Genomic DNA, 20,788 nt, shown 5'->3' with positions numbered 1-20,788 from the left:
CGATCCGGCAGCGGCAAGGACACCGGCGGGCTCACGGCAACAGGGGATCGCCTCTCCACGACACTCCCCGGCGGACTCCGCACCGATCCCGCCTGCCGCGTCTCAAGCGAGTGCCACGCGTCCTGCGGGGTGGTGAAAAAGAGGGTACTGGAGCCGTCCACCACCCGCAGCCGCACCGGAAAGAGCATCGCATAGGAAATATGGAGTTGGCTCAATTTCCGCTTGAGAGCAAAGAAAGAGGCGCGCTGCTTCTGAACCTCCCGGGTGTAATCCGGAAAGAGCATCACCCTGGAGTTAGCAATCTGCAGATGTTGTTTCTCTCGAACCTGCTGCAGGAGGTGGTCCCTGTCCTGGTAGTGCAGCAATCGGGCCACCATGTGCCACGGGGGCGCTCCCGGCTTAGGAGACCTAGCCCGGACCCTGTGGGCTCTCTCGAGGGTAAAAAACGGTGATAACCCCTCCGATGCAACCTTGGATCGGAACCAGTCCTCCAAGTATCGGACTGCATCATTACCCTCTGTCTGTTCTGGAACACTCACGACGCGAAGGTTATTCCTGCGGGAGCGCCCCTCGCTGTCTTCCGCTCTCAGCTCCAGCACTCGCACCCTGCTCGCCATCTGTTCCAAGGAGTGCTGCAAGGCGGTCACCCTGTCCGGTACCTCCGCCATCGTCCTCTCATTCGCCGTCACCCGCTCCTTCAGCTTCTTGTGGTCATCTTTTAATAAAGCCAGGTCCACACCTATAGTGTCTATCTTGGTCTCGAGGGCCTCCCGAGATGCTGTGATGGCCTGCATATATCCACCAAGGTAGGACCGCTCGAAGTCTCCGCCCTGGGGGTGGTCGTCGCAACGTCCTCGCCTTCAGAACGGTGCCCCCATCTTCATCCTGTAGGACAGCAAATCCCGGCCTCCGCGACGTTCGGCCCATCACAATTGCACTCCCAGTGCCCCCAGCCTCCAGGCCTCCTCCACTCCAGCAACTCCCAAATGTCACAGTCAGGGGCAACTTCAGTGTAGTGCGAGTATGGAGGCCAGCTACCGTACCCCCCAGTCACCACTATGGGGATGAACAGGTGCACTCCGCACAGCCCGCACTCCACAGGTAGCAATCAATAGACTGTCAGCAACCCCCAGACCTCCACTCCTCCTCAAACCCCGCTGTGTAGCGGCGCTCTCTACGGGGAGCCAACGGCCCACATGTAGACCTCCTGGTCACAGCCATCCCAGGGAAGGTGCCTCCAATCCACAGGCCGTAGGCTCGAAGTACCCTGCCACTCCTCCTGCGCCCGCCGTCTCCACTAGCACCCTCACACTGACCCCACTCGCACCACCAGGCAGTCCAGTGCTCCACAGGGGAAAGGAGTAGAGGCAGTCTATGAGGACAGCAAGACCCCAGACACCAGCAGTTCCGGCGGGCTCACAGCCCAACTCCGCCACCAACAGCAAGGCCCACTGCCAGAAAGGGGTCGCCGGCCGGTTCTCGTCACCTCCAGTCCGCAGCGCCCCCCACACCTGGAAGGGTCCACCAGCACAGCAAAGCAACTCAAAGCGGGAGGCAGGCAGCAGGCCCACTCTACCGGCCCCCCAGCAGCGCCCTCACCGCAGTCACCGCAGCGTGCAGGTCTCCTCTCCCGGCTGTACCGCCGCGGCTCACCCCCAATGCAGCAATGAGTCTTGGAAGTCCAGCTGCCCACAGACAGCACCCAGTGACACAGGTGAGGTTCAGGGCCCGTCTGCTATGCGAGCGCTGCTCCATAAGAGCTCCACATACATTCAAGTAGTCAGCCTGGGCCAGGCGCAGCCATGAGGGCAAGCAGACCAGGTGCTCTAGCAGCGTGTCCAAGCTCCACCCCCACCACAGCAACCAGGATGGGCAGCACTCCCATACAATCTCCACGCTCATCACAGGCTGCGCTGCAAGGAAGAAGCACTGTCCAAGCTGGCCAACTCAGGAAGGAGGCTGGGCGATGTCCCGGTCGTAAGCAGGTCAGAATGCACCTCAACAAGACCCTTCAGCCCACCGACACTGCCGCAGCTCACCCCCAGTGCATTAGTGAGGCTAGTATGTCCAGCTGCCCACAAACAGCCCCCAGTGTCCTGGGCGTGTTTCAAGGGCTGCCTGCCATGTACGCTCCCCTCTGCAGGAGATCTGCACACTTTCAGGTTATCAGCATGTGTTGTGTGTCAGCGCCGGTACCGGGCCCACTCCGCCGCCCGCAAGCACTCAGCGGTCTCTTACCGCGCTTCTCCGCAGAATGCCCCTCCGCTCCGTCTCAGAGCCGCCATCTTGGGGTCGTAATGCAGCGCCAGGACGCGGCGCTCCGGTTCCTCCACGCACTGTCCCTTTGCACACTGTCCCCACGCCGGATCGTCTGCAACCTCCGTGCCGATGGCAAAACTGGGATACTGCACTGCCCCCCAGGTGTAGCCCCCAGCTCTCGGGATTCTGCAATCCACCGCGGCCTCTCCATCAGGCCGCGGCCGCCATCTTAGGTCGCCGCAGCCAGAGCGCGTTCGGGACAAAGAGTCGTTCCCTGCTCCACACTCCAGCCACCTATGTCGCCGAGGGACCTCCTACAGGGCACCAGACATTCCCACACAGGATGAGCAGTCAGGGTCCCCCTCGGCACATCAGGATCAGTTGTAATGGAGGGAGGCCATGGAGCAGCTCCGGGGTCCGCTTCTTCCTACATCGGCGTCAAGCCACGCCCCCCAGTCTGGCGCCATCACTATGTTACAAAAAGTGACATATTGTTGGTACAGGATGCTTCTAAATCTGCCCCATAAATGCTTAGGAATTGGCAGACTATTACAATAAAAACATATTGCTAGTTGATTGATAGAAAAATTGCATGAGAGTGACAGAAGGTAAGCACAGAGATTCCTCGACAAAGATGCTCAAAAAAGAATGATTGAAATAGTTGTGGTCCTTCAATAGTTACAATGGGAAATGTTATGAACCAATCAAATCTTTTTTTTTCAGGTCACATGGGATCCTATGACAGAGAGATTCCAAAACTACATAGGTATAAACTGGGTATTTTGAAGAGTGTATTAATACTTTGTAGCTTCTTGCAGGTCTGCATACATAGTATATAAAGAAATTGATTTGTACTAGGGTTAGTGACTAGGCCAATCCTTAAGTATATGACTAATAACTAGAGTAATTTCAGTACTGCAAAGAGAGTGCAAGATACATTTATAAGTACTTAGGCTTTGGCAAAGTGATAGGATACATACATAGTGCTGGATGGATGAATGGACAAGTGGTTGGGACAGACAGAAGGTTTCCTTGACCGCTTAGTTACTAACTGAGTATTAAAAAGAGTGTATCAATTCTATGTAGATGATTAGAAGTTTGCATACATACTGCACAAAATATTGTACCTCTACTAGTGTTTCTGTTTAGGCCATTTCTTTGATACTTGACTAGTTCATAAAATAATTTTATTGCTCTAAAGAGAATACATGCTTCCAGTAAGCACCACTGCGCTGCATTGCAGACAGGTAGTCTAGGTTATGCCCCTTTTTACATCTCTCTGCAACGCAGTTCTGTGGTGCTTACTGGATATACGTAGTGGGCTAGTTGGACTGTAAGAACCGTCAGGATTCAAGGTGACTTAATCTCCCAACATAAAAAGGTTATAGGGTGTGTTTACACAGTGGTGAAGGGAGGGGATGGGGCCTGATGTGACATGTGCAAACACACTCGGTGGCGTGTTTTAAGTTGAAGAATTAAGTCCTCTTTAATCCTGAAAGTCCCTGGGTCCTACTAGCCCACCATGTCTCTATATTAAATATCATAGAACTGCGTTGCAGAGAGGTGGTCCGAGGACATGCCCCATTTTACACCTCTCTGCAATGCAACTCTGTGGCACTTACTACACATACCTGGTGGGTTAGTTGGCCCCCAGGGGCCCTCAGGATTCAAGGGGACTTTATCCCCTAACTTAAAACGCCCACAGAGCGTGTTTGCACACATGTCAACTCAGTCCCCCCCTTTCTTCACCAGTGTGCAAACGTAGCCCATTGTGCGTTTTAATACTAAGTTAATCTTACCTTGACAGTAGTAGATATGAAAAAATGCTAAACATTTTTTTCAGTTGTTTTTTATAATTTAAATTTCTGAAAATGTAATATTTTAGAATTAGGATCTTTGAAAGAGAAGAAAAAATACAGTTATGATACATAATATTATATTTTTTACAACACAACATACTTTTATTATATAAATTATTTTGTTTGCCTTTTTTGCTGTTTTCAGAATACATTAAATTTCACTACAAACAGTGATTTCAATGTTACTCATCACATAACAACGGGCAACAAAAACAACCAATCAATAAGATTGTTTAGAAAAAAACAAATCTGTGTCAAAAATATTTTTAATATACTCAACTATTTCTGAACATTCCATAAAAACTACATCCTCAATAACATACCATATAATACAAATCACACATATATAAAATGCTTCCTTCTAAGAGAATTTTCTTACTTGAATATGAAAGAACTCAAATAATAATTCAATGAACAATTCTTTTTAATTTCCATACACTGTAAATGATGTTCTTTAAAAAAAATATGCTGTGAGAATGTGCAAGAAAAAGTCCTTAATTCAAATTGATACCTTTCCTCTAGGCCAAATGGTATTCCTGAAATCCTTTATACTGAAATTGTCCAATAGTAATCGTATTAATACATTTTAATATATTCCTCATAGGCCGAATTATGTTCTTAAAACTTTGGTTTTCAAAATATTAGGTAGGAATTTGGTAATTCGTTAGGCAAACGTTGTTTAAAAACCAATTGAGCATCATATTTCAATATTTCCATACTTTATTGCATTTTAAATAAACAGTGTAATGTCCAGATGTTGCAGAAGGACCATCATGGAAAATATTTGCTACTGCTACAAAAGTTCTTCCTGATATTGATACTTGACTTGCTACAAAATGTTTAATTGAAGTTTCCAATTTTCTTCCATCAGCTGTCCAACGTTGTATAATTAAAACTATATATTGTCCATATCTTCGTATAAATAATGTTGATAACATTTCTGATTTGCATTGGCTACACTCCATGTTTTGATATGCTGCTTTAACTAATTTGTTGAAAGACACTGTTTTACAGTCTGGTAATGTCAAATATATAAATCTTTCAGTATCTATGTTAGTGCTACATGTAAACATACAATTTTCACATTGATGTTACCATTTATAACAAAGGCCAAAAATTTCGATTCCTTCATTTTCCAATACTGCAAGCATATACATTAGAAATTCCTGAGCATCTTGTTGGACATTCTGCGTAAATTGTGTGGAACCAGAACATATATTCAAAAGATTACGAATATCAGAAACGCTTTGCATTTTACTTTTATCAGTTCTCAATTTTTTCATAAATACAATACAACAAAATCTTTTTTCACGATTCTCCATAATTTGCTGTTGCAAACTTTCAAGTAAAAAAACAACAATGGCAACTACATTAGCATAGCAGTTGATACCTGAACTATTTTCTAACTGATACCCAACAATCTCTTCAATAGTGTCCTTTTTAGGCCTCGCCTGAGCTATCGCGTAAGCGATGCTCTGCGAGACATTTAGTAGGTGGGTTTAGAAAGTGCTACCCACATTTTTGTACTGGCGACAAGCTACAGTGCACGATGACGTGCACGTGCACAGCTGCTCCCCGCATTTCCCCCTCCCTTCTCACCCAGCCATCTGCCTTTCCTGCACCAGCATACCCCTCCCCCCGCTGCTGCGCGCGCATCCGTAGCGTGCGTCATCGCGATCACTTTCGCTTATAGAGTGATCGCGATGAGGGATTGTCAGTGTGTAAGTGCTTTCACTTTAGCCGCGGCGGGCGTTCGTGCACGCACCACCCCTCTCCTGCTGCCTCTCCATTAATTGAAAACATATGTGCTTTCACTCCATTCAGACTCCAAAAAATACACACACAACTTTCCGCTGAGTCAGAGGCAACACTCCAGACACCTCTCACAGCAGTTACCATGTAGGAGGTTTAACTTATAGGTTCTCTATGCAGTCGTCTTTTTATGCGAGTTATGTGTTCTGTAGGTTGCTCTTGAATATAACCATCAATAACTATTGATTGATAAGTATTCAAAAACTTTTTTTTTTAAATTGAACATATGTTATTGGGTTTATCATGTCCTATTTTGCAAATACTGAGGACCAGTGACGTAGGCATTGCCCCAGGGTCAGGAAGCACATATATGAGTCTGTCTCTGTTGCATTTCACTGTACTCTGCTATCAACAAAGTCATGTGCTGGCCTAGTAAAGAGATCATACTTTCAAGACTTTAAAAAAAAAAAATATTTATTCAAAAACTATTTTTGATATAGCGGAGATTTTATCCCATTTTTCGCGAGACAGCTCTCTTTTTCTATCCAATTAATGACCCCTTGCCGAGTTTGATAGCTCAGATGAAGAAGGGCTTGCTTGCAAGTTTTATGTGTAGCCTACAGGTAACTCATTAAAACACAAGCAAATAGGTCTTTACCTTTTATCATTCTTAGGGTGACAAAATGAGTGGCACGCATTTGGGTAAAAATAACCAGCTTTTTACATTAGCGCAATATGCAATTTCTTTTTTTGAGCTGAGTAGTTGAAATGCGGTGCTTTATGCTAATAATAACCATCACATTTATTCCCTTCTTCATGTCTAGTGCCTCTCTTATTCTCACACTCCCTCCATGCTCCAGAATCTCACTACAGACACACTCTGCAGAGATGAAACTAATAGTGTCTATGTACTGGCATCTTTCCTCCCACCTCACTCCTACCTTGTTCTCCTTATGTCCCCTACGCTGCCCCTGTGATTCTGTGCCTTTCTCCTTCTGTCCCCTTTGATGCCCCTGTGATTCTGTGCCTTTTTTCTCCTTCTGTCCCCCTCGCTGGCACCCTTGTTTCTGTGCCTTTTTTCTCCTTCTGTCCCCTTAGTTGCCCCTGTGATTCTGTGCCTTTCTCCTTCTGTCCCCTTTGCTGCCCCCGTGATTCTGTGCCTTTTTTCTCCTTCTGTCCCCCTCGCTGGCACCCTTGTTTCTGTGCCTTTTTTCTCCTTCTGTCCCCTTAGTTGCCCCTGTGATTCTGTGCCTTTCTCCTTCTGTCCCCTTCGCTGCCCCCGTGATTCTGTGCCTTTTTTCTCCTTCTATCCCCCTTGCTGGCACCCTTGTTTCTGTGCCTGTTTTCTCCTTCTGTCCCCTTAGTTGCCCCCTGTGATTCTGTGCCTTTTTTCTCCTGTCCCCTTCTCTGCCCCAGTGATTCTGTGCATTTTTGCTCCTTCTGTCCCCTACGCTGCCCACATGATTCTGTGCCTTTTTTTCTCCTGTCCCCTTCTCTGCCCCGTGATTCTGTGCCTTTTTCTCCTTCTGTCCCCTTCGCTGCCCCCGTGATTCTGTGCCTTTCTCCTTCTGTCCCCTTTGCTGCCCTGTGACACAACCACACACACAACCACACACAACCACACACACACAACCACACCCAACTACGCAAAAACAACCACAAGCACACACACAAGCACACACAAAACCACACACACACAACCACACCCAACCACACAACCACACACACAACCACACAACCACACAACCACACACACACACAACCACACACAATCACACAAAAACAACCACAAGCACACACACAACCACACACACAACCACAACACACACACAACCACACACACACAACCACACACACAACCACACACACAACCACAACCACACATACAACCACACACACAACCACACACACAAATCCACACACACACAACCACACACACAACCACACTGTCAGTGAACACTTTCACCGGGCACACACACCACCAGCCATCAATGCACGTTTTCATCAGGCACAAACACCACCAGTCGTCAGTGCATGCGTCCACTAGGCACACACCACTAGACGTCAGTGTACGCTTTCACGAGGCACACACACCACCAGCCATCAGTGCACGATTTCTACAGGCACAAACACCACCAGCCGTCAGTGCTCGCTTCCACCAGGCACACACCACCGGACATCAGTGCACGCTTTCACCAGGCACACAAACACCACCAGCCATCTGTGCATGCTTTCACCAGGCACACACACACCACCAGCCGTCAGTGCACGCTTTCACCAGGCACACACCACCAGCCGTCAGTGCATGCTTTCACAAGGCACACACACCACCAGCCGTCAGTGCACGCTTCCACCAGGCACACACACCACCAGCTGGCAGTGCACACTTCCACCAGGTACACACACCACCAGCCATCAGTGCACAATTTCTACTGGCACACACACCACCAGCCATCAGTGCACACATCAATTGTTAACGCATCCACAATTAAATATTGTAGCAATCGCAGTATGGCGCACTTTACTTTTAAACATATTCATCTAAAGCGCAGCATGCCACCATTGCTACAAAAATAAATACACATTTTCTGGGCCTACAATTTATAGTCTTTGGGTGAAATTGGTGTTGCAATATTTAGCAATGCCAATAGCTCAAACTTAATTAATGCGAGACCTATTGGCTATGCCAATGCTTGTTCTTTTTGCTTGCAATCTCAACATTATCTTGACTTTTTTCCTTCTCCATAACTTCACTACAGATATTCTCATATCTTCTTTTTCGACCTAATACATGCTTTTCAAATACAGGATATCCACCTAAATTGGGATCATATGCTCTTCTTAACCGATTATACTCTTTTACACAGTTTGCATCTGCACTAATCTTTCTCTTAACAAAATCAATCAAATACAATCCAGATAAAGTTCTGACTCGGGACAAAGCAACATATGCCATACCCTCTTGAAACACGGTACTTCCAATGTTCACCAACGCACTGTCTACACTTAATCCTTGAGATTTATGAATAGGCACTGCATATGCCAGAGAAAGTGGAAACTGTTTTCTACGGACATATAAATCTTTAACAAGCAAAAAACGAACTGAACAACGACCAATTTGTTTTACTTCTTCAATTTGATCAAATTTGATTTTTAAAAATTCAATTCCATCTCTATTTTGATAATTAACAAAATCAACAACTTTAACCATTACTCCATTTACCAAACCTTTTTCCACATCCAAATGACGCCTTAAAATTACCCGACAGTTTACACATACATATTGATTCTTTTCTAAACCAGCAGTTTTAGATATAGATTTTTCTAAAGAATCCAATTTTGTTTTCAATTTTTCCGTCAAAATAATAGTGATTCCTTCATGCTCTATTTTAACAATAGCCTCCAATTTTATTATTTGTTCATTTTCTAGCTTCAAAAGTTGTTCATTGAATATAGAACACTCGCGCAGTGTTGGCATTAGGCAGATTATAGATTTATTTTTTGCAATTTTCATATATATTTTTTCAGGAACTATATTTTCATTTGGAAACAAGTTTGTAAGTATTCGACTTTGCAAAGCTTGTTTGACATGTTCTGTAAGTACTCCAATTTTTATTTCTTGAAGAATGGTTCCATAATCAGCATCATTTGCCTGTCGCATATTTTTAATGAGTTCTTTGTATTCAAAATATGACCAAATGTTAACTTTTCCAACACTTTCCAAAGACTTTCTGGTGTCTTCATGTACAAGTGTTTTAAATACTGGTTGTCCTTTTACGGGAGTAAGTTGTAGTAGATCTCCAAAAACTACCACATGTTTTCCTCCAAATAAGACTTCGTACTCTGTTTTAAGAATTTGCTGCATTCTTAAATGCACAAGGGCAAGCATTACGTTGGAGACCATGCTTACCTCATAAATAATCAGAAGTTTAATTTTCTTTAGCACTCTTGAAACTTCTAAACAAGCTTCTCCAGGTAGCTTGTGATATTCCAATTTGTTTTCATGCTCTACAGGTAGCATAAGTAAACAATGTAAAGTAATTCCTTTAATATTGTGTGCTGCCAACCCAGTTGGAGCAGTTACAACACAAGACTAATGCGAGTCAGTTGTTTCCTGTAGATAACTAGTCAATACTTTAATTAAGAAACTTTTTCCTGTTCCAGCTTGACCACTGACATACATTCGGATAGGTTGAAATGAAGTGCATGCACATTCTTTCTTTTCATGAAGAAATCCATGGTCAATCAGTTGTCTCACTTGCTGATATATTTCATTCTGTTCAACATTTAGTTGTTCTTCCAAGTTGGCTAAGTCCATAATATCTTCTTGAGCTTGATGCATTGCTGTTTCCACTTCATTTATTGCAATTGCTGCTTCAGTTTCAAGAATTGGTTGTCCTAGTGGATCTTGACTCAGTGGACCAGAACTTTGACTGTCTTGAGAACTGTCTCTAGCAATCTCAGCTGCAATAGTAGCTTCTTGATCAATTTCATCGTTCAACATTTTCAGATAATTTGCAAAAACTGTACATTCTATGTAATCTTTACAAGCTTTGAAGGAATCTTCATAGCTCTGAAAATCTCCAAGTAATTCCAATTCTGTATGCCACGGTTTGAAGAGTTGCAAAAGTGCTAAATAGTAAAATTCCCTTTTATCAGGAGTCTCACAACTCAGTTTTCTGTGATTAATCAAATTTTCTTTCCTTTGTTTCACCAAACATCCTTCATAACCAATCACTGCATATTTTCCTTCATTTATGTTTTCTGTAGTATTCCGTTTAAAAGTGTAATATTGCATCACTTCATAGAGACATATGTTCTCAAGATGATGACTTCTTTTTGGAAAATATGTGTCCAACATGTTTGTTTTCACAATATCTGTACATTCTGGACCTTTTTCTGCTAAATATTCGATTTCTTGTACAGATTTAAGTACTCGATTTCGCGTTGCAGCAAGACCTAGACTCACCAAAATGATTCTTCTAGATTTTGAGTATAAACTTGCAGATGATAACCGATCAGAGCATTCATATGCTCCAATTTCTCAATGGGATAACATCTACAAACTGAAACTGTACAATTTTTTACTAAGACTCTTCTCGTGAGAAATTTCTTCCCACATTTCTGATTTTGTTATATAAGATGTTACGTATCGGGCAACAGCAATGGTATTATTCGCAACATACTGAATATCAATATTAGCATTCTACATTGAGAGACTAACTGGATTATAATCATTGATATATTTTGATTCTTCACTTCTTCTCAAATTGTATGTATTTTTGGGAGATTTTCTAGTGATGGTATGCCTCACAACTGACATAAAACCGTTTACTCTTCCTTTTGATATTACAGAACGTGGAAATCCAAAACGACATTTGGTATAAAACTTTTCCTTAGACTTGTAGTTTCGTCGACAGTATTTTCCACATCGATGACTTTGGAGTCGTAAGACTTGTTGCCTTAAGGTGTTTTCTTCTGTTATTTTTGGTATAGCACATGTGGCATATTCTTCAATAAAAGACAAAACAGTGTCATCTGAATCAGTTCCTAATTTGGGTGCATCCTTGATCCATATCAGCATATGTATATGAGGAGCACCTCTAGCTTGATACCCCTTTCTCCAAAAGAAATCCACTACTTCTCCAAGAGGAGGATTCTTTTTATTGCAGATAAAAAACATCATAGCTTCAAACCTATGATTGAAATATCTGTGTACATTAACAGGATCCAAAGAGAAAAATTCTCCAGGTGTCTTGTATTCAATATTTTTTATATTCGAATTTGCCTCTCGAAGAAATTAAGTAAATCATCCCAAGCGTATTCAGCACAGCTTAGGTTAAGAAACCACGTAGGAGTTCCGAAGTTCCTTAGCATACATTTAAGTTCTCCATGACGATGGTACTAATACTCATTAGTACCACGCTGACATGCCATCAAATGAATCAGCTGAGATTCTAAATGATTGTCTCTCTGATGTACTTTATCCATAAATTCCTTTGCAGAAACATTTTGAAGATGTACTCCTGTTTTTATTATGTGGTTGACTGCATATGAAAGTCCAGACAAGTCACTCTCAAACAAAAGATGAAATATATATGGGATACATTGTCGAAATCTTGCATCTTCTGCATACAATCTTGTTGTCCTATATTCAGATGCAGGAATCTGCACTGATCGTTCATCATATCGTCCACCTTTTCCAGTTGGAAACAGATGCAGAAAACAACGAGCTTCCAAACCTTTTTCCCTACACTCATGGGACTCCCCTTTGCTTTTTTCATTTGGAATAATTCAATAGTATTCCCCATGACTTCTTTGAATGAAGTGGATGTACACTATAATGTTCATTCAGTTTCATCTCCTAAAAGTATTTCTTCTTCTTCCACATACACTTTTTCGTAGTACTCATTGTTTTTTTATAAGATATAATATTGCCTTTTGCACTTTCCTAACATCCACTAACTCTTGCCAGATTTTCTTACTCTTAGTAGGAACACCATTAACTAGAATAAATAGTGGTTCACTTTCTACATTCTCTACACCAATTGTTTAAATATTTTCCTTTAAATCTAGAGGTAAATATACAACTCTTTCTTTTAACCCTCTCTGTAAATCTGTAGGAGACAATTTACCTGTTTTAGGCTCCATACGAACAATAGCTTGAAATAGGTGCACACATTGAATCAGAATAGACTCATACGTATTTAAATCTATCAGTTCTGGAGGAATAGTTACCAACTCTAGATTATTATGGACAGCTCTAGCGGGCATATAATTCTCGTCTAATTTGTTATAACAATATCTACAAATACGCTGATCAGAACCCAAATCAAAACAATTCTCTACCAACAAATAAGTTGCAAATTCCTTCCACTTATCATTATTTTCTCTTTCACTTTTTAAATACAGATCAACACTCCTAGTCTGATTTTTAAAGTAGGTTCGCCGGCAACAAATACAACAATAATTTGGCCTTTCACCTGAAATCACCTTAAATATTGTAATTTGCTCTTCAAATTTTTTTGTAGTAGTATGTTGCACATTCTCCTCAACATTTTCTTCTATTAATGTGTCAGTTTCTGCACTCTCTTGTTCAGGACCAAAGTAACAAAACTTAATTTCATCACAAACCTTCTTCACATCTGATACTGACCCACGCAAAAGAGCACAACTCATTTAACATTAGTGCTGGACTTTTTGCGTAATACAATCTTCTGACTAACTTCCGCATTTGAGAATGATGTACTGCTAACATCCTGAAATGATGAAAAACACTTTGACATACATTTCTAGAAAGACAGGCCAGAGAATGACCTTGCAAACCAGTATTTTTTCTCACTCTGCAAGGATCTCGTCCTTGCAACATCTTAATCTTTTGTTTAACACTTTTTTGACTATATTGTCGTAAGAAATTGTGTAAGATATCAATAGATTCCTGTCGTATACTACAAATACTACTGCAATCCCAAGTATACACTGGGGCTTTAGGACGTCTCCCTAGAACTTCATCAGCTAACACTTCTTCTACATCTTCTCTTCCTCGATTGGACCACTGGTATCAACTGCATGCAATCAATTATTGGTCTGAAAATAACTCTCTTCATTAAAGAAAGGCTCTGAACTTGAACTGTGTTTCCATTCACCCAAAAAACCCACACAATGTAGTTCTGTTAATTACTCTTTCCTTCTTACTTTTGGCCTTCATAAAATGGATTGGTTTATCTAGTGATCGAATTCTGTTTAAAACTAAAATGAATAATTTCCTTTTTAATTCAAAAGCCTTCTCTACAATAATTTCTATTTCCTTCTTCTTTTTATAAACTAGTGCTTTTTTTGTATTTCTTCACATCTTTCAACAAATTAGAAACAACTCTATTGTAAAACATTTTCTTTCTAATTTCTGCACATTGACTTTTCCTCCTTTTACCATACATTGTGTCTTTTGAATGTGATTTCCTTTTATGTGCGTTTCTTTTCTTATTATACTTTTTTATTGTTGAAGCATTCTGTGAACTTTCATCAATGTGCACATTGTTTGTAGGCTTTGAAAGTTTTTTATACACAATATCTGTAAAAAATAAATATATATATATATATATTTCAATAAATCTATAAATTATACTTTTCTATTACTAAACAAACCCATTGTATATAAAAACCATGTAAGCACTTTATTTTATAATCACTAATTGAAATCGTAATTGAAGGTGTGAAAGACAAGTGTGTAGGTGGTTAGAGGACTGCATGCGTAATGGTCAGGGGTTTGTACCTGTGCATGTGTTAAGACCTGGGTCACTGCATAAGTACTTGGGTACTGAAAGAATGATTAGAGTACTGCAAGGAGAGTGCCTTGGTGAATTTATAAGTGGTTGGGTTTTGGCGCATTGAATGGATTAGTACATGTTGCTGTATGGGTCACTGGAGGAGTGCCAGGGAAGTGACAGGATGTTTGCTGGAGTGTATGGATACTGCCTGGTGAATTGAAGGTGTGAAAGACAAGTGTGAAGGTGATTTGACGACTGCATGCGTAGTGGACAGGAATTTGTAACAGGGCATGTGTTAAGGCTTGGGTCACTGCATGAGTAGTTGGGTACTAACTGAATGATTAGAGTACTGCAAGGAGAGTGCCTCGATGAATTTATAAGTGTTTGGGTTTTGGCGCAGTGAATGGATTAGTACATGATGCCGGATGGCTGATTGGAGGAGTGCATGGGGAGTGACAAGGTGATTGCTGGAGTGTATAGGTACTACCTGAGTAATTGAAGGTGTGAAAGACAAGTGTGTAGGAGGTTAGAGGACTGCATGCGTATTGGAGAGGGGTTTGTAGTAGTCCATGTGTTAAGGCCTGGGTCACTGCATGAGTACTTGAGTACTGACTGAATGATTAGAGTACTGCAAGGAGAGTGCCTGAGTGAATTTATAAGTGATTGGGTTTTGGCGCAGTGAATGGATTAGTACATGGTGCTGAATGGGTCACTAGAGGAGTGCAAGGGGAGTGACAAGGTGTTTGCTGGAGTGTATGCATACTGACTGTGGAATTGAAAATGTGAAAGACAAGTGTGTACGTGGTTAGAGGACTGCATGCGTAGTCGACTGGGGTTTGTAGCACTGCATGTGTTAAGGTCTGGGTCATTGAATGAGTACTTGGGTACTGACTGAATGATTAGAGTACTGAAAGGAGAGTGCCTGGGTGAATGTACAAGTGTTTGGGTTTTGGCACAGTGAATAGATTAGTGCATGGTGCTGAATGGGTCACTGTAGGAGTGCAAGGGGAGTGACAGGGTGTTTGCTGGAGTGTATGGATACTGCTTGGGGAATTGAAGGTGTGAAAGAAAAGTGTGAAGGTGGTTAGAGGACTGCATGCATAGACTACAGGGATTTATAGTAGTGCATGTGTTAAGGCCTGGGTCACTGCATGACTACTTGGGTATTGACTGAATGATTAGAGAACTGCAAGGAGAGTGCCTGGGTGAATATATAAGTGTTTGGCTTTTGGCGCAGTATTTGGATTAGTACATGGTGCTGGGTGGCTGAGTGGAGGAATACATGGGGAGTGACAGGGTGTTTGCTGGAGTGTATGGGTACTACCTGAGTAATTGAAGGTGTGAAAAACAAGTGTGTAGGTGGTTAGAGGACTACATGCATATTGAAGAGGGGTTTCTAGCAGTCCATGTGTTAAGGCCTGGGTCACTGCATGAGTACTTGGGTACTGAAAGAATGATTACAGTACTACAAGGAGACTGCCTGGGTAAATTTATACGTGCTTGGGTTTTGGCACAGTGTTTGGATTACTACATGGTGCTGGATGGCTGACTGGAGGAGTGCATGGGGAGTGACAGGGTGTTTGCCGGAGTGTATGGATACTGCCTAGGGAATTGAAAGAGTGAAAGACAAATATGTAGGTGGTTAGAGAACTGCATACATAGTAGATAGGGGTTTGTAGCAGTCTATGTGCTAAGACCTGGGTCAATGTATGAGTACTTGGGTACTGACTCAATGATTAGAGTACTGCAAGGAGAGTGCCTAGGTGAATTTATAAGTGTTTGGGTTTTGCCACAGTGTTTAAATTACTACATGCTGCTGGATGGCTGACTGGAGGAGTGCATGGGGAGTGACAGGATGATTGCTGGAGTGTATAGGTACTGCCTGGGTAATTGAAGGTGTGAAAGACAAGTGTGTAGGTGGTTAGAGGACTGCATGAATAGTGGACAAGGGTTTCTAGCAGTGCATCCGTTAAGGCATGGGTCACTGCATGAGAACTTGGGTACTGACTGAATGATTAGAGTACTGCAGAGAGAGTGCTTGGATGAATTTATACGTGGTTGGGTTTTGGCGCAGTGAATGGATTAGGACATGGTGCTGGATTGTTGACTGGAGGAAAGCATGGGGAGTGACAGGGTGTTTGCTGGAGTGTATGAGTACTATCTGAGTAATTGAAGGTGTGAAAGACAAGTGTGTAGTTGGTTAGAGGACTGCATGCATAGTGGACAGGGGTTTGTAGCAGTGCATGTGTTAAGGCCTGGGTCACTGCATGACTACTTGGGTACTGACTTAATGATTAGAGTACTGCAAGAATAGTGCCTGGGTGAATTTATAAGTGTTTAGGTTTTGACGCAGTGAATGGATTAGTACATGGTGCTGGATGGCTGATTGGAATAGTGCAATTATAAAGACTCAGTAGTCTGGAAGGGGTCAGTGACTGCATACATTCTACACATTTCACTACAACACTGCTAGTGTGAATGCCTGAATCATTCTGCGAATCCATAAGCAGTGACTGAGTTCTAATACTACTAAAACTTGACAACAGGATACGTTTTTAAGCAGTTGTGTGTCAGCAAAAAGATGAAGTAACCACATGCTTCTGTCAGAACGGTTGCACAAGTGGACACAGACTCACAGTGTGATTCTAGACAAGCAAGACGATTCCCTGGACTTTAGCAGGAGAGACTCACTAGTCTGGAAGGGGTTAGGTGACTGCATACATTCTACACATTCAACTACAGCACTGCTAGTGTGAATGCCTGACTTATTCTGCGAAAGAATAAGCAATGACTGGGTTTTAATACTACTGAAACTTGACAACAGGATAGGTTTTTAAGCAATTGTGTGTCAGCAAAGACATGAAGTAACCACATGTTTCTGTCACAATGGTTGCACAAGTGCACACAGACTCACAGTGTGATTCTAGACAAGCAAGACTATTCCCTGGACTTTAGCAGAAGAGACTCAGTAGTCTGGAAGGGGTTAGGTGATTGCATACATTCTACACATTTCACTACTGCACTGCTAGTGTGAATGCCTGAATCTTTCTGCGAATGCATAAGGAGTGACTGGCTTCTAATACTACTAAAACTTGACAACAGAATATGTTTTTTTTTTTTTTTTTTTTTTTCTTTTTCAAAATTTTTTATTAAAACAATAAATCAGTTACAAGCATGGGCCTACAACCACCAGGGCCGGCCGCTAGACTCAGAAAGGATCGTACATTAGTTAAAGCAGTAGGCGACACCTGGGGCCCAGCCCCGTAAATGGCTCAGGATAGCTCGAGAGAAGCAGGAGACATACATTTAACATAAATAACGGCAAAAAACAAAAGGCGAGGCATACGGGCAAAAAGCGTGGGTCAGGCTACAACCGGGGGACTTTACTCCAAACCTTCAATTAGCTATCAACAGGAGGGAGTACTGAAAGATCGGGGGGGGTAACGGGCAAGGAACATCTATATTCGATTATTACCATCAGTTGCAAGGAACCATCAAGGGTCAGGGGGACAAGGCAATATCGGTGTCCACTAGGGGGGGCGTACAGATACTCCCACGATACACGTTCCATTGCCCCCAAATTCTACCCCATGCCCCGGGTTTACCGCGGGCCACATATACAGTCTTCTCCCTGAACATACACCAGTCCATGTTTTCCTTCCATACTGACACGGTGGGCGGCCGCTGGGAGCCCCAAAGCTGCGCTATATCCCTCTTAGCAATCATGTAGCCCAGGGCCGCCCACCGAGTCTGTGCCGCGTTATAATCATTGGGCTCCCACACATTCAAGACACAGCGACGCACCTCCGGCAGCAGCGCCACCCCGGTGACTTGTCCCATGACCCCATGAACCCGACGCCAGTATTCCGCCACCTCCCGGCACTCCCAAAGGATATGGAGAAAGGTGGCACTGAGCCCACACCCCCGCTTGCAGAGCCCATCTTCCGAGAATCCCATCGAGACCAGACGGGGGCCCGTCACATACACCCGGTGGAGAATCTTTAACTGGACCAGGCGGAGACGGGCTGGAATGGCGACTTCCTTGGGGGACGATAGCGCGGACTGCCAGTCCTCGTCGTCTAATTCCACCCCGTCCCCCGTCCACGTCTCCCGAAGGCGCACCAATAGGTCAGCCCGATTATTAATGAGTTTTTTATAGATTAAGGAGATAGTACTGTCGGGAACATGACCATCAAGTATGCGGTCCTCGAGGGGCGAAGAGGCCGGGATCTTGGTCCCCTCCCCAAAGACAGAGAGCAGGGCATGCCGAACCTGGGCGTATCGGAAGAACTCCTTTTCCGTGAGTTCGTATTCGCTCTGGAGCGCCGCGAAGGTCTTAACCGCGCCCTTCACCCATAAGTCTCCCACTCTACTGATGCCAATCGTGTCCCAACGGTCAAACCCCTTTGTTGTCCAGAGGCTTCCCAGTCGGTCGGAGGCAAATAAAGGAGTAGCGCATGTTAGTCGCTCACTCCAGCCCATGGCTACATTGGCCGCCTTCCAAATCCGTACCGCGATCTTAGTGGGGCCCGTCAGGGTCCGTCCAAACAGAATATGTTTTTAAGCAGTTATGTGTCAGGAAAGAGATGAAGTAACCACATGCTTCTGTCACAATGGTTGGACAAGTGGACACAGACTCACAGTGTGATTCTAGACAAGCAAGACTATTCAATGGCACCACATACAACACCTCACAAATTAACAACTCACCTTTTAAATTGATTTGTAGATTATGAAGTATCTGAATCACACACCAGATTGTCTTATGCACACAATGTCTGAAGTGCACTGCTCTTAGCAAAACCAAAAAATTGCAAACTTTCCCTCTCATTCTGCACACATATACATGTAAATATCAAATCACATTGCTTCTCACATTAATTCAAAAGCTAACAGACATTTCTATTGGTTGCACATTTCAACCATTTCCAATTGACATAACGTTGAACCCTACCCCCATTCTGCTTAATACCTGTTACCATAGCAAGTGTGCTTGACTTTTCAAAATTTCAGCTTATCTTATCTAATGTACCTTTCAAAAACGTTTCACTAACCAATAAGAAACATGCTTTTAAAACCAGAAACATGTACCCTATTTTCCAGTGTATAATGTTCTCAAACAGCCAATCATTTCTCTTCTTTTTTTAAAGCTACATATTGTCCACCATTTTAGAAAGATCTTATTATACACACTGCCTACTTCACATACAGACATCTTCTGAGTGCATCCAGACTTCCATTCAAGATGCTTAGAGTGTGGATTGTGGGACACAGCTATATTTTCTGGTTCAAAAGGTATGCTCAAAACAGAGGTATTGTCAAAGACCTAGGTTTGCCAAATATAGACATTAAATGGATTGGACAGAGAGGATTAAAGTGGCACCAATTAATGCCATTGGTTACATCCTTTTTACATCTCCAACACCCTGACCTCATAATTGTGCACTGTGGTGGCAATGACCTACGCACTTTGACTGGGGTAGGTCTGGAAATGCTTATGAAGGACACCTTTGGAGAATTGATGTCACTTTTCCCCCAAACTGCCTTTGTCTATGCTAACATATGCCAAAGACAGAAATGGAACTGGTCCAATCAATTTTGTCCACAGATTGAGAAAGCTAGGAAACATGTCAATAAAGCTGTTTCTGCTTATCTCAGAAAATATAGGATTGGGTCCATTTATAACAAAAATCTGCATTTTATTATGGATGGCATCTATAGGAGAGATGGTGTACATTTTACAGATGAGGGTAACAGAGTCTTTCTCAACAACTTTAGACTCTGCATAGGTACATACTTGTAGGTACCAAAATCTCCCAATAAACACAAGGGCTCTTTTTAGAGCCACCCAAGATCTAAACACATAAGTATATTTAAAAATATGACTTTTTTTTGTTTGGAGTCACGCACCCGACGCGTTCACACCAGGGGGCTGCGCTGGGAGTCGCGCACCCAGCGCGTTCACACCAGGGGGCCGCACTGAGCGCCGCGCTGGAGTCGCGACTCCAAATTTTCCGTAATTTTTTTTTAGCTCCTACCACTAATTTATATTCTCCCCGAGACCACATCCCCCGGGGCCTATACATAATGATGGAGACCGTGGGAGGGGGAATATATATATTCACAGAAAAAACCATAGGTTTTAGGGGTGTTATAGTTAGCTGGCCATTTCACTTGTACAAAACCATAGAAATTCCTCTGTTATAGTTAGTTCTGCTAACTATAACTCGCGCGCCCGCAATGCACTGCTGATGATGTCACATATTGCATCATTCATCTGTTGTCGCAGCTACAGCCCGAACCGCTGAACGGAATGACACCAAATTTGGCAAATAGGTAGTCCTCAGTTCAGACTTGTGCCTTTTGCATAAATGGTGTGAATCCGTTCAGTAGTTCCTGAGAAATTTGAGTTAAAAGTACATATATATCTATGGCCGGGGACGATCCGCGCACCCTATCCGCACCGTAAGCGCACCCTCCCCGAACCGAGTGCGCACCCTCCTGATCGCGCACTGAATGCTAATTGGCAGTCGAGTGTCTGTCTACATTCGAAACCAGAAACTGTTGGCGGCCATTTTCTGCCTCGATAGAAGCGAGGCTGAAGAAGCAAGGGGAATAAGTGTGTAAAACATATAAAGGGGGCAGAGGGGA

The sequence above is a fragment of the Triturus cristatus genome, chromosome 11 (assembly GCF_964204655.1).
Source record: "Triturus cristatus chromosome 11, aTriCri1.1, whole genome shotgun sequence".
NCBI classification, from domain to species: Eukaryota; Metazoa; Chordata; class Amphibia; order Caudata; family Salamandridae; genus Triturus; species Triturus cristatus.
Note: the sequence above shows the minus strand (reverse complement) of the source record.